General features: G+C 41.6%; 1 long non-coding RNA gene across 1 annotated transcript in view; it reads left to right on the forward strand.

The window, feature by feature from the left end:
- The window catches only part of LOC102065694 (uncharacterized), a 74,183-nt gene extending 67,473 nt beyond the window's left edge, over positions 1-6,710 (forward strand). Inside the window, exon 7 of the long non-coding RNA XR_012580141.1 lies at positions 1,653-6,710. This is a non-coding gene — a long non-coding RNA (uncharacterized LOC102065694). The remainder of the gene's footprint in view (positions 1-1,652) is intronic.
- The last annotated feature ends 4,603 nt before the right edge of the window (positions 6,711-11,313 follow it).

The following is an 11,313-nucleotide window of genomic DNA, read 5'->3' on the forward strand; positions in this document are numbered from 1 at the left end:
TGAGAACTGTGAAACAAAATATATATTTACAATCTTTATCACAGTAAAACCTTGCCTAAACTTCAAGAAATAGGCTATCTATAGCAATAATAGAATAAAAAAAACCAGTGTGAATGAGGCCAAACAGTGTCTTTCTAAAACTACCAGGAAACTTCCTAAGAGTCATCAAAAAAAAAGTGTCCTATGAATAATGTCATGTATGAAGAGAAAGTAACAGAATTGGACATGCTGTGGAGGGGAAAGGGACCTGACTGGAAGTACAAACCTTATGCCTTTCTTTTGCTTCTGATGCAAACAGTAGCTGAGCAAAGGTAAAAAAAAAAAAAAAAAAAAAAAAAGGCAAGAAAACAAAAAAAAGAAAAAGTTTGATTAGAAAGAAACTTCTGCAGCCCACAGTCCAAGGGCTTTCAGTCCCCGAAAATGAAAGTAATGAAAATCAGGATGTGAACACTCACTGTGTCAGGCTTTGGGGAAATAATAGCTGTGTTTCAAATTAGAAGGCTTCTGCCAGAGAGTGCACAGCAGCAGCCCACATAGCTCTGCCCTCCTGTTAGAGAATCCAAAACACAATTCCAGCAGCAGTGTGGTGTGCAGGCTTCGCAAATATTTGATTATATCTCCTCTAAGAGCCTAACAAAATCTAAATGAATATTTGGGAAGATGACTAATAGCTCGCCATGAATATTCCAAACAGGCTGTCCTAGGTATTTGTATAAATGCACTCAGATGAACCTGTTTGTGTCTGTACATCCAGAGCAGGGCATTTTCATCCCTTTCATTTCCATAATGTCCATACAGAGCTGCGTGCAGGACAAACACAAATTAAAATGGCTTACTACATGAGAATAAGCAATTAATTTACAGTATAGAGTGTTAATACCCACTAAAATATTATCATTTTAGAGTAATTTGTTACCTGCAGATTTTTTTAATTACCTGGTCTCTTTATCAAGCTCAACCCATCACACCAGTTTTTCTACCATTTGCTTGACTTTAGGCACACATTTCTCATTAAGCATCTGGCAGACAGTTTGAGGCTTTAGAACATGCCAGTCTTGGATACATCATTCTCTTCTCCCCATGAGAGGAGCTAAGGATCACAAAAACAGCTCCTGTGGAAAAAGCTGTTAAATTTTATTAACCAGGGCCCTGAACCAGGAATCATTACTATAACAATGCAAAGTGGAGATAAAATATCACCTCTTCAGGGTGACAGTATTTTACAACCATCTCACAGTTAGGCAAAGGACTGAATATGTGAGAAGCAATAATGAATTAATGGACCAGCCACATTGTAGCATCAAGGTTAAAAATATAGATTCATTCGGGATTCACTAGAGTGGTGATGCAAAATTTTGAGATACTCAGACACTCTTTTTCCTGGAAAAGTTCTTCCTCACATTCACATCCCTCTTACAGCTGCCATTGAATTCTAATATGCTTTCTGATGGATGTGAAAAATGCTGCAATACACAGAATTTGTAGTTGCTACAGGATGTATTAGTTGCTGGTGGGATGGGAAGTGAAGACTCCAACGAGTCGACAATCTTTCAAATAAAAGGTTAAATTTCCATTCATTAAGCTGCAGAAGGGGTAGGGGTTTGATGGGAATCTTTCCTGAGCGACTGCTAATCTTTTTGTTCCTCACACAGATACTCCATTGTCATGGTAACAGGCAGCTCTACCCTGCTCCCTCCTGCCTTTCCTCAGGCTGTGCACACCCATGGTATCCAGGTATAATCTTGTCCTTCCTCCACCCTTATCCTCAAAGTTCAGGCCTGAATACTGGAGAAGGAGAATCTTTGCAGGACACAAACCCACAGAACACAAACAGAGAATAGTCCCATTTCCTTGTGAGTCTGGGACTCATCTAGACTAGGAGTCATCTCAAATAATGGGAGTTCTAGGAGTCATCTCAAATAATAATACAAAAGATCCTTCAGGAGACATGCCAAATTCTACCAGTGGGGCAGACATTAGAAAAAAGGCATTACAGGGAGGAGATTTTGACATGGCATCAGCACAAATAATGGCCATGCCAATAAAATACGGCAACAAAAAGCAAACCCCAAATGGGTGCCACTGACACATGACATAATCAAAGACTTGAGATTGTCAATTAAATGCAGTTTTCTCTTGGGGGTCAGCTCCTGTCAGCACAGAAAGTCTAAAAGTCTCAGTAACCAGGGTTCCACCACAGGAACCCTGTTTTGATAATCCACTCCTTTCTCATGGAGGGACCTTTCTCTGCTCTCAGGGACAGGACACAGCAGTGCAGGTTGTTTTACTGTCCTGCCCTGGAAGGCCCCAGCTCATGTCCATGCTGCACCTGGCTGTCTGTGCAGGTGCAATTGGATCACACTGCTGGGCTCCCAGAACACTGGAGGATGTTTAATGTGATGCAGGCATACACGTGGTGATCAACACATTATTATAATGAGAAATCTTTATTTATTTTAGCTGGAATAATGCTGTAGAGACCCAAGTACTTGTCCCAGGAACCAGCCTGATTGCACCTGCCTGCTCCAACTCCCCCCTGGTGCACCTTTTGCTATTTGCCTGGCTTGGTACCTCAAAGGCCCTTCTTGTATTCAGACAAAAAGACAATTTGCTGCTGCTGCTGCCTGGATGTGTAATTCTGCTAACTAGACAGACCTCTCAGAGTGAAATATTTATCCTGCTCATAATGCAAACACGGCACACGAGTGACAGCCTTTTCCAAACTATTACAAATCACCCAGGATCACCCCCACGCTTGTCACACACACACTGCTCTGCTCATGGAGTCACACTCTGGCAGCTTTTTCCCTCTGCTCAGGGAAGAGAAAGCGGAGTCCCAGGGCTGCTCCAACCCACCCCAAGTGGCAGTGATCCCAGAGGGACAGGGCTCCAGCTGGGGAGAGGAGCCTGTGCTGCAGGAGCCAGCTCAGACCTCCTCCTTTGGGAGGCAGCAGGGAAAACAGACAGAAATGCTGTGGCTGATGAAACCTGTTACCTGCAGAGAGAATCACTGCCAGGTACCTCCTCAGCTCCCTTGGAGCATAAAGTCTGGAGCAGTCAAGGCTATCATAGAATGGTTTGGGTTGGAAGGGATCTTTAAAGGTCACCTAGACCCAACCCCCTGCAAAAAGCAGGACTTCAACTCAATCAGGTTGCTCAGAGCCCCATTCCAGCTGACCCTGAATGTTGGGGTATCCACCACCTCATCTGGCAAAAAATGTTTCAACATAATGTCAACTGAAAACCTTTGCCCCCAGTTCCAGAGCTTTTATTAAGGCCTTGTAATTTTTTTTTTCATTGTAAAAAGAATGTGAATTTCTGATGTAAAAAGTACAGCAGAAAAAGAAATTTTAGAAAGTTATTTTAGACCCTCCTTATTTTCATTAAAGAATGAAAACTATTTATTGCCCCTTCCTGGCCACCTTTGTAATGATCAGGCCAGCATAGCCAAGAAATATCTCTTGGCTCATTCAGTTAGCATTATTAGAAAATTTTGCTTACCTTGGTTTTTTACCTAGAGCTAATCTGAATAAAATTACAGTTAAAACCTGGATGGAGACCCATGGCTTTGTCCCAGAATGTTTTCTGGGTGCAAACAAATTGAGTGAATGATTGTATGAATACATATTTAGTGTTACAGTCAATATTTGTCACAGTTAATAATAGTGTGGTGCCTTTACTTAAAGTTGTTCCTTTGAGGCTCCCAAAGCACTTAATATTTGCAATAGTTCTACAGTGTTATTAATAATCATTATTATGTTTACAGAAACAAATTGAGATAAATAACTAAACTTTTCAAAGCCATGCAACACAATCTAAATCTGTAGAATCCCCTTCAAAAATATAATGTCAGCAGTGACCTTGTTTTCACCCCTTCCTGATCTAGACATTTTGGCCTTTCACTTGTTATGGCCCATACAATTTGTCCATCATTATTAATGGCAGTAGGAATACAAAAAAAAGCTGAGGAGGCTCAAAGGACTTGTTGCCTGTGGATAAAAATAGAGAAGGCCACTGGTGCAGCAGAACATCAAAGTCCCAACCAAGATAACCCTGCAGAGCAATTGTAAGTGACATTGGGCTTTAGATGCTGAATAGATAACACACTGCTAAAAAAAAATTTCTGTGAGCAGATTTTACTTTGCTCATATTTTCTACTAGAATCTCCCCTTTCTCTCATTCTTGTAGTTTTGTCTACCCATGTCCCTAATGTGCTTATGCACAGAGCCTTTCTCAACACGCAAAGAATCTATTAAATCCTCTTTGAAGAAGGTAAACATGCATGAGGAAAGATGCTGGCGTTATTCTGCTCTCTGAACACAAGCACAGAACAGGAGCAGCAGTGAATGACAGCTAGGGACTGGTTTTCCCCACGAGGCAGAGCCCACGTTTGCTCCACAGCATCTGGATCCCCAGCACAGCCCAGGTTCTGTGTGATTGCAGCAACTGGCTCGTGTATGGAAAGCCTGCTGGGGATACTGGAGATGCAGCGACAGCCAATCCCCCAGAAGCAGGCAGACAGCACATCCTAAAATAAATGGCTAATATGAAAATATCTTAGGATGGCAAGAGTGAGAACCCCAGGCTGCTGATGGTGTAAAGAAGAAAAGAGAGGTGGACAGAAACAGAGAAGAAGAAATACCAGTGCACTGGCCAAAAAAAAAAGAAAACCACCTGGGAAAAAAACCTGTTCAGCAAGGTAAATTGAGAACAGGGAATTTCTCCTCTCCCAGATAAGCTGTACAAGAGAGAGCTCTGTGCCACACACCCCTCTTGTTTTCACTGGGGGTTCACAGAGAGTCACAAACAGCCTGCCCTGTCATATATGATCTTTAATAATCTCCCTCACATAAACATGTGCACTAAAGCAGAGGAATGACTGTAGCTTGTTCCCTGATAAAACATGGAGGTTTAGGGCCCACAGTCTGCAGTGAATTTCCAGACTCTGCAAAGGTGAAGTGAGACCTGAATATTTTTCCTCATTCCTAAATTATTACTGGCTCAAATGTCCTGAATACAGATTAGAAGAATTACTTGGTTGTATTAACCTAGGGAAAGAGTTGAATAAAAACCCATGATCATATTTCAGTAAAATAGTCTCCATTAGAGAGCAAAATCTCTCTCCATCTCCCTCTCTCTCATATATTTATATGCAGCATGCAATGCCTTTTCCAACCCATTTTTGGGGTGCTTGAATAAAACTGAATATTGTCTGCTCAGTCTGAAAGATGATAAAGTCACCTAGGACTCATCTCCTAGGACAGCAATAAACCAAGCCTCCTGCCAGCCTCAGACCCATAACATGCCTGCATTTAATGTTTGCTCTGTTCCATTTGAAATGTTAATCATCCCTATGTAAATTCTGGCACACTGAAACTCAGTTCATATTAACTTCAGGTTACCTGATTTAGATATGGCAAAGGACAGCCATTTATCGTCTGCTTTCTACAGATCAAAGAAGCCTGTCCCTAAAATATGCCCCCTAACATGCAAATGAATCTTAATGTCTCTAATTAGATTATAACTTGAGGGTGCTTTTGCTGTTGAAATGAAGTGTTGCTGTGTCACAGGCTCAATACACTCCCAGGATCTGATCTGCTCAGCAAGTCACAGCCACACTTCTTACCCCGGTCTATGACGCGCCTCCCCTCGCTGGTTTTGTTACCCAAAAAAAAATTCAAATCTGCTTTTCTGACACCTCCTCCTCAGCCCTGACACTGATGGCAGTGTGGGAATGCTCAGGGAATCGAGACTCCCCCACCAGGGGTTTCTGTGGCTCCTTGGTGCAACGTGTTCAGCAGCAACTGTGCACCACCAGCTTTAGAGGCTCCATGGACCTGCTGATGAGTAAGAAATTAATTCACACTTCAGGCTCATTCTCCACTGCTTTTAGAGGGAGATAATTATGTCATGGTGGTTATCTGCCTTTAAAATCCCCGGGGTGGGGAACTCTTATGCACTCCTCTGAGAGGTAGCAAAGGGAGGTCGGCACTACATCATCACTCAAAGTGACTCCACCTGCTATGCTGCACAGGAAAACAAGAATTTGCTGTCCACACGAAGATTTTAAGTGGGAAAGCAAAAATACAGGGTAGTCATCACAAAGGTAAACACTTTGTTTGAGTGGGAAAGAAAAGCCTTAGTCACCAGATACAAATATATATGTTTAAAAATAAAAGGTTTTGTTGGTGACTGGACCAGCCCTTCCATTTCCACAGGGAATGCTGCAAACCCAACCAGAAGCTACTTGGTAAGCAGGAGGTGAGAACAGCAAACGTGAAGAGATGGCTGAATGTTTGTTACAAATGCAGCCCTTCCTCAGGCTCGTGAATCATTTCTTAACTGATCCTGATTTCTTTAAGTACACTTGTTGATATGCTACAGGCTATATCAGTGAAGCAACATTGCCAGGAAGCAAATATCATTATGAGTTATGTGCACAAGAAATGGAAAATCTGACCCATCTCTCTCTCTGCTGTCTTATTGTATCAAAATATTACATTGTGAGGTTGCTGGGGTTCTTGTCAGTATGTTTCTGCATTTCGATGGTGGTTTTATAAATTGTGGTCTCTTAAATTATTCCTCTGTAAGCACTGGAGTTTTTATTTGGGCCTCTTTAAGTTAATATTAAAATCGATATGAATATTTTTCAGCTCATTTGAGAGAATTAATTTAATCCATTTGGATTTTCTGGAAATGCAGAGTTTATGCATAAGGCTACTTTTTTTTTTTTTTTCATTTAATACAAACACTGGATGGCACAAGAGCAGAGAAAAGTTTTGTGTCTAACAAAGAGATTCACAGAATGGCCTGGGTTGGAAGGGACTTTAAAGATCATCCAGACCCAATCCTCTGCAGGAATGGGAAGGCACATCTTATACTAGAGCAGGTTCATGCTAATGAATATGAACTGGGGGGGGGGGGAATTAAGAACCTTAAGATAAGTGATTATTTTCACTTATCTTATATATTTCACTTATATATTTTTTATTATCGTATATATTTGACCCTTGCCCACAGGTCATTAGACAACAAATACTTGGGGCTGCACGTGTAATGAAATAAACTGGGAATGCCTATTTTTCACCATGTTTAAAAATCAGTTGTTTGTTAAAATAGGTGGCAATTCCAAGACCAGCTTTTATACTCTGTGGTTGTTTCACCGTGTGTTTTTCTAAATCCTTTGTTCAGCACAGATTTCTAGGAGGACAAAGATGTGCCAAATGGACTTGAGGACTTTTGCTGGCAGCCTGCAAGTTTCACACCCAAATCTGTGATGTGCAAATGCCAACGTTCTTGAGCAATCACCTGAGCAGGTGAAACACCTGGGGTGGAGGATTTGGCCACTGGATTTTGTAATGGTTGGATGAGATGAGAATGGGCATTATGGAGTTATTCCAAAGGTGTCAGAGGGCAGGGAGAAGAAGGGTCCTCAGATGGGGTTCAGCTGGACCCACTCATTCTGTGGGGACTGCTGAGCTCCAAGAACTCTGTTCTGAAGAAGGCAATGAAAGGGGACCTCAGCAAAAACAAAATCCCTAAACAAAACAAAAGTTGCAAGTGTAGGAATTAGAGAGAAGTCAAAGGCTGTGGCTGAGTCTCCCTGGAGAAACTCAGAGCTTTCTTCTGGCAGAGAATTAGAGAAGCTGAAGTCTTTCAGCAAAGGTGACCTCATATTGGAGCTGGATTGGTCAGAAGAATCCAGCTCATACCAGACCTAACAAAGTGGAGCTTCCCAAAAGGAAAATTTTTCCATGTGAGTCATGCTTCTGCAAGAGCTGGGAACCTCTCAGTGTGAAGTGTGCAAGGAATGGGAAAGCAGATGGATGAGGCCAAGCCTCAGCCCTACATACAGATATGTAAATTTAAAGAGAAACACCCAAAAAAATGTCATAAGCTCATGGTAATAACCACATGGATTTCCATGCAAAAATTCGAGGTCGTTCTTCTGCAAATCTCTCCCTGAAGGAACCCTGCATGCTCCTCACCCCTAAATTCCACTGAAAACACAGCTGAGTCATGGCAGATGTGGTCAGCATTATGGGATCTGCAGGTCTAATCCACTCCTGGCAAACATGAGTGGCACTGCATGTCCCTGTGTACTGCAAGCTGGTGCAGGTGCATTTGAGACCATTTTAACTTCTGGTCCTCCTAAAATCAGTCACACTTGTGCCATGATGAAAAACCATAGTGGAAGAGGAGAGCTAAGCTTAATATATAACAAAAATGGGGCATAATAAGGCTTGTTCTGGGGGGTTTTGGTTTTATTTTTTGCTTTGATCTTCTACTGAAAGAGATCTACTGTGTAATTTTGTTATGAATAACCTCTGGTGACTCTATTTAACCAGGACAGTTTGCTTTGAAAAAGCTACACATGTGCTTCTAACACCAAGTTAAAGCAATGTTGGATCAGATGTAGCTGAAACTGGAAAAAGTAATTTTTTTATGCTATGTCAGAACAAACAGTGAGTTTTTTATTCTGAGGTTAAATTGATTTTTGGTTCTACTGGGGTAAATATTATTGAATTTATTTTTGTTCCAGCAACATGCATAGTCTCTGATGATACTGGATCCTTGTTGATCCTGATATGGTTAGAATTTGGGTCCATTTATGTAGCTGGTGATGTATGATAAAGATGAAGCATTTGGGGTTTGTTTTCTTGATGTTCAGTAAGTCATTTCCAACTGCATTTGTTTGAGCCAAACAGAAAAATTTATTTTTCAACAGGAGAGAATTTATTAGCCACTTTTTTTTTTCTCATTTATGTCTTGAAACATGAATGTTTGTAGACCATGGGAGCCTGAGGCTTTACTTGTGAATAAATTATTTGTAATATCCTGATTTATTGTGGTGTTTTGGGGCCACTTCTTTCTGCCTGAGTGGCACCAATTAGGGTCAATAGCATCTGCCCAAGGTAGTTTTACTTCTGGTCACTTGGTCCTATGAAGCTCTGGAAATATTAGACAGACAGACCTTTGATTTTAATTCTGAAGAGAGACCTTTAATTTTATGCCTGCATCATGGAAGGAAACATTAGACATAATGCATGAATATCAAAATGCTATGCTTTTTTCCACAGAAAGCTGATTTAAATGAGTTTAAGGTCTCTGAAACTGCCCTGTGTTAGTCATCCAGAGACAGTGATTTAAAATTCATTACATTATCCTGGGTTAGAGGGTATTTGGACATGTAAGTGATTTGGCATAGCTTTAGAAAATGCACCTAAAATGTCAGGTGAAAAATCCCTGATTTGGTCTCTACTTTGTCAAATTTGGTCCGCAACAGGTGGTTCTGGAGTTAGCATCTTCCTCAGTGAATCACAGACTGGAGACCTGGAACTGAAAAGCGAAAAGCAATAAAATAGGTTCCAATTGGCACTAAAGGCTCAGTTTCCCCTGTAATTTAGGGGACTGTGGTTATTCTGCTTTAGCTTTGATCTGCTGTGTAATTGTTCTCTATCACACGTGTGCTCCTGGGACCTGCTGGTTCCTGGCAAGCTTGAAAATCAGACAATTTATTTTGGTAACTAGGTATGGACACAGGAGCCCAGCTCCAGAGATCTATTTTCCTTGCTGATGAATCACTGCTGGGCAGCACCCTGCCAGCAGCACAAACACCATACTGAAAATTAAGAGCTTTTAGCCAAATCAGGGCCTCACCAATATCACGTATTGCAATATTGATTTCAATTTCTTTATGGATGAGATTCTTTCAGCATTATTGCCCGCTTTGTATATTTAGGGAAGGAAATAACTACAACATTTCCATTTCAGAAAAACAGCTTTTTGGCCTACTCACTGCTGAAATCCATTAAGAGACTCTGCGGGGTGGGGAAAAGGGGTAGGTTTTTGTCTTTAGCTTGTGTTTTATAGCTGTGTGCAAGAGTCTGTCTGTTTGTGTGGTCAAGGCCATCCACCTGCCTGCTGCATTTTGTCCTACGTTCATTTAAATCTGCATCCCTTGTGGAAGCCATAAAGCCCTTGCTTTCAGAAGCACAGAGATGGTAAGAATGTGCTGAGCACTTTGTCGGGGAGAGGGAGGTCATTGCCAACCTGGCAGAGCTGGCTCGTTGCCCCAGCTCCACCCAGCTCCGTGCCAGCCTCCAGCAGCCTTTGTCAGCCCTGCATCCCTCGCTGGTCCCAGCTTCAGCTGGGGCTGAGACTGCTCGCGCTGTAAGGTCAGCAAAGGCCTCGGGTTTTGTTTGCTGGGGTTTTATTTCAGTGATTTAAGCTCTTTCCTGTTGTGCTATTGCGTAAGTGCAGCTCTTGACAGAACGCGTGTGCCTGAGCCTGCCCTCCCTGGGAAGTGCTCAGCTCGCAAAGAAAGTTGCCAAGTTGCAGTAACAGCACTCTGATACTCTAGGCAAAAACTTCTTCAGTAATTTTGGATTCCATCACACCACTAAACGCATTGAGAGCTTTTATTTTATTTTTTTTTTAACAACAGAAACAAACCATACCAAATACTCAGCAAGCTGTTCAAAAGTTTCTGTCATTACTAAGACCTTCATTTCCACTGGGACATAATGTTGGGTTGGGTTTGTTTGTGTGTTTGCAGTGCTTGAAATACGTGACAGGCTTCTGGTTTTTCTCTTCATTTGCTGTTACTTCTTAAACACAGTTGTTAAATGTTACAAAGACACCCTGTTTTCTTCAGCTGCTGAGGCACATAGTGAATAGATCTTTTTGGTGAACAAATTATGCATTACTTTCATTTGAGATTCCCTACAAGTCTTGGCACATAGAGAATCTGCTGCAAAGAAACAAAACAAAATTACAAAAAAAGTAATTCTTATGATTCTGCTTATCTCAAGGACTGACCCACTTCTCGTTTCCTCTTCAGATTTTCTAGTTTTGTGTTTCCTTCTAAGCAAAGCAAGGTTGTCTTGTTAGACTTGTTAGACCATGTGGTATACATTTTGTTCAGCTTTTTGTTCCCTGTCAGCTTCACCAGTCAGAGATTATGCTGTAGCCTGGTCCTCACAAGACTGATCCTTTCTGAAGAAATGTTTCAGGGATGGGATATAAACACCAAGTCTGCAGTCAGCACTGATGCTTTTGCAGGAAAGCATTTGCCAGAGGTTTCTCATGTCACTTTTTTGGGGTTTTGGCTTTGGGTAACAAATAACCTGACAAAGACATGACAGGCTGAATGTCATTCCACAAACATACCTGTGTTCTGGGATGACTGTGAAGGAGCTGGGTTTTTACTTAAGCAGCACTGATCCAATATTTCCTGTCTTGGAAAGACTACAGTGCCTTCATAGTGAAAAGCAATGAAAGGCTGTGACACCAAAGGAAGTGGTGAATTAT

Source organism: Zonotrichia albicollis, chromosome 4, assembly GCF_047830755.1.
Source record: "Zonotrichia albicollis isolate bZonAlb1 chromosome 4, bZonAlb1.hap1, whole genome shotgun sequence".
Lineage (NCBI taxonomy): Eukaryota > Metazoa > Chordata > Aves > Passeriformes > Passerellidae > Zonotrichia > Zonotrichia albicollis.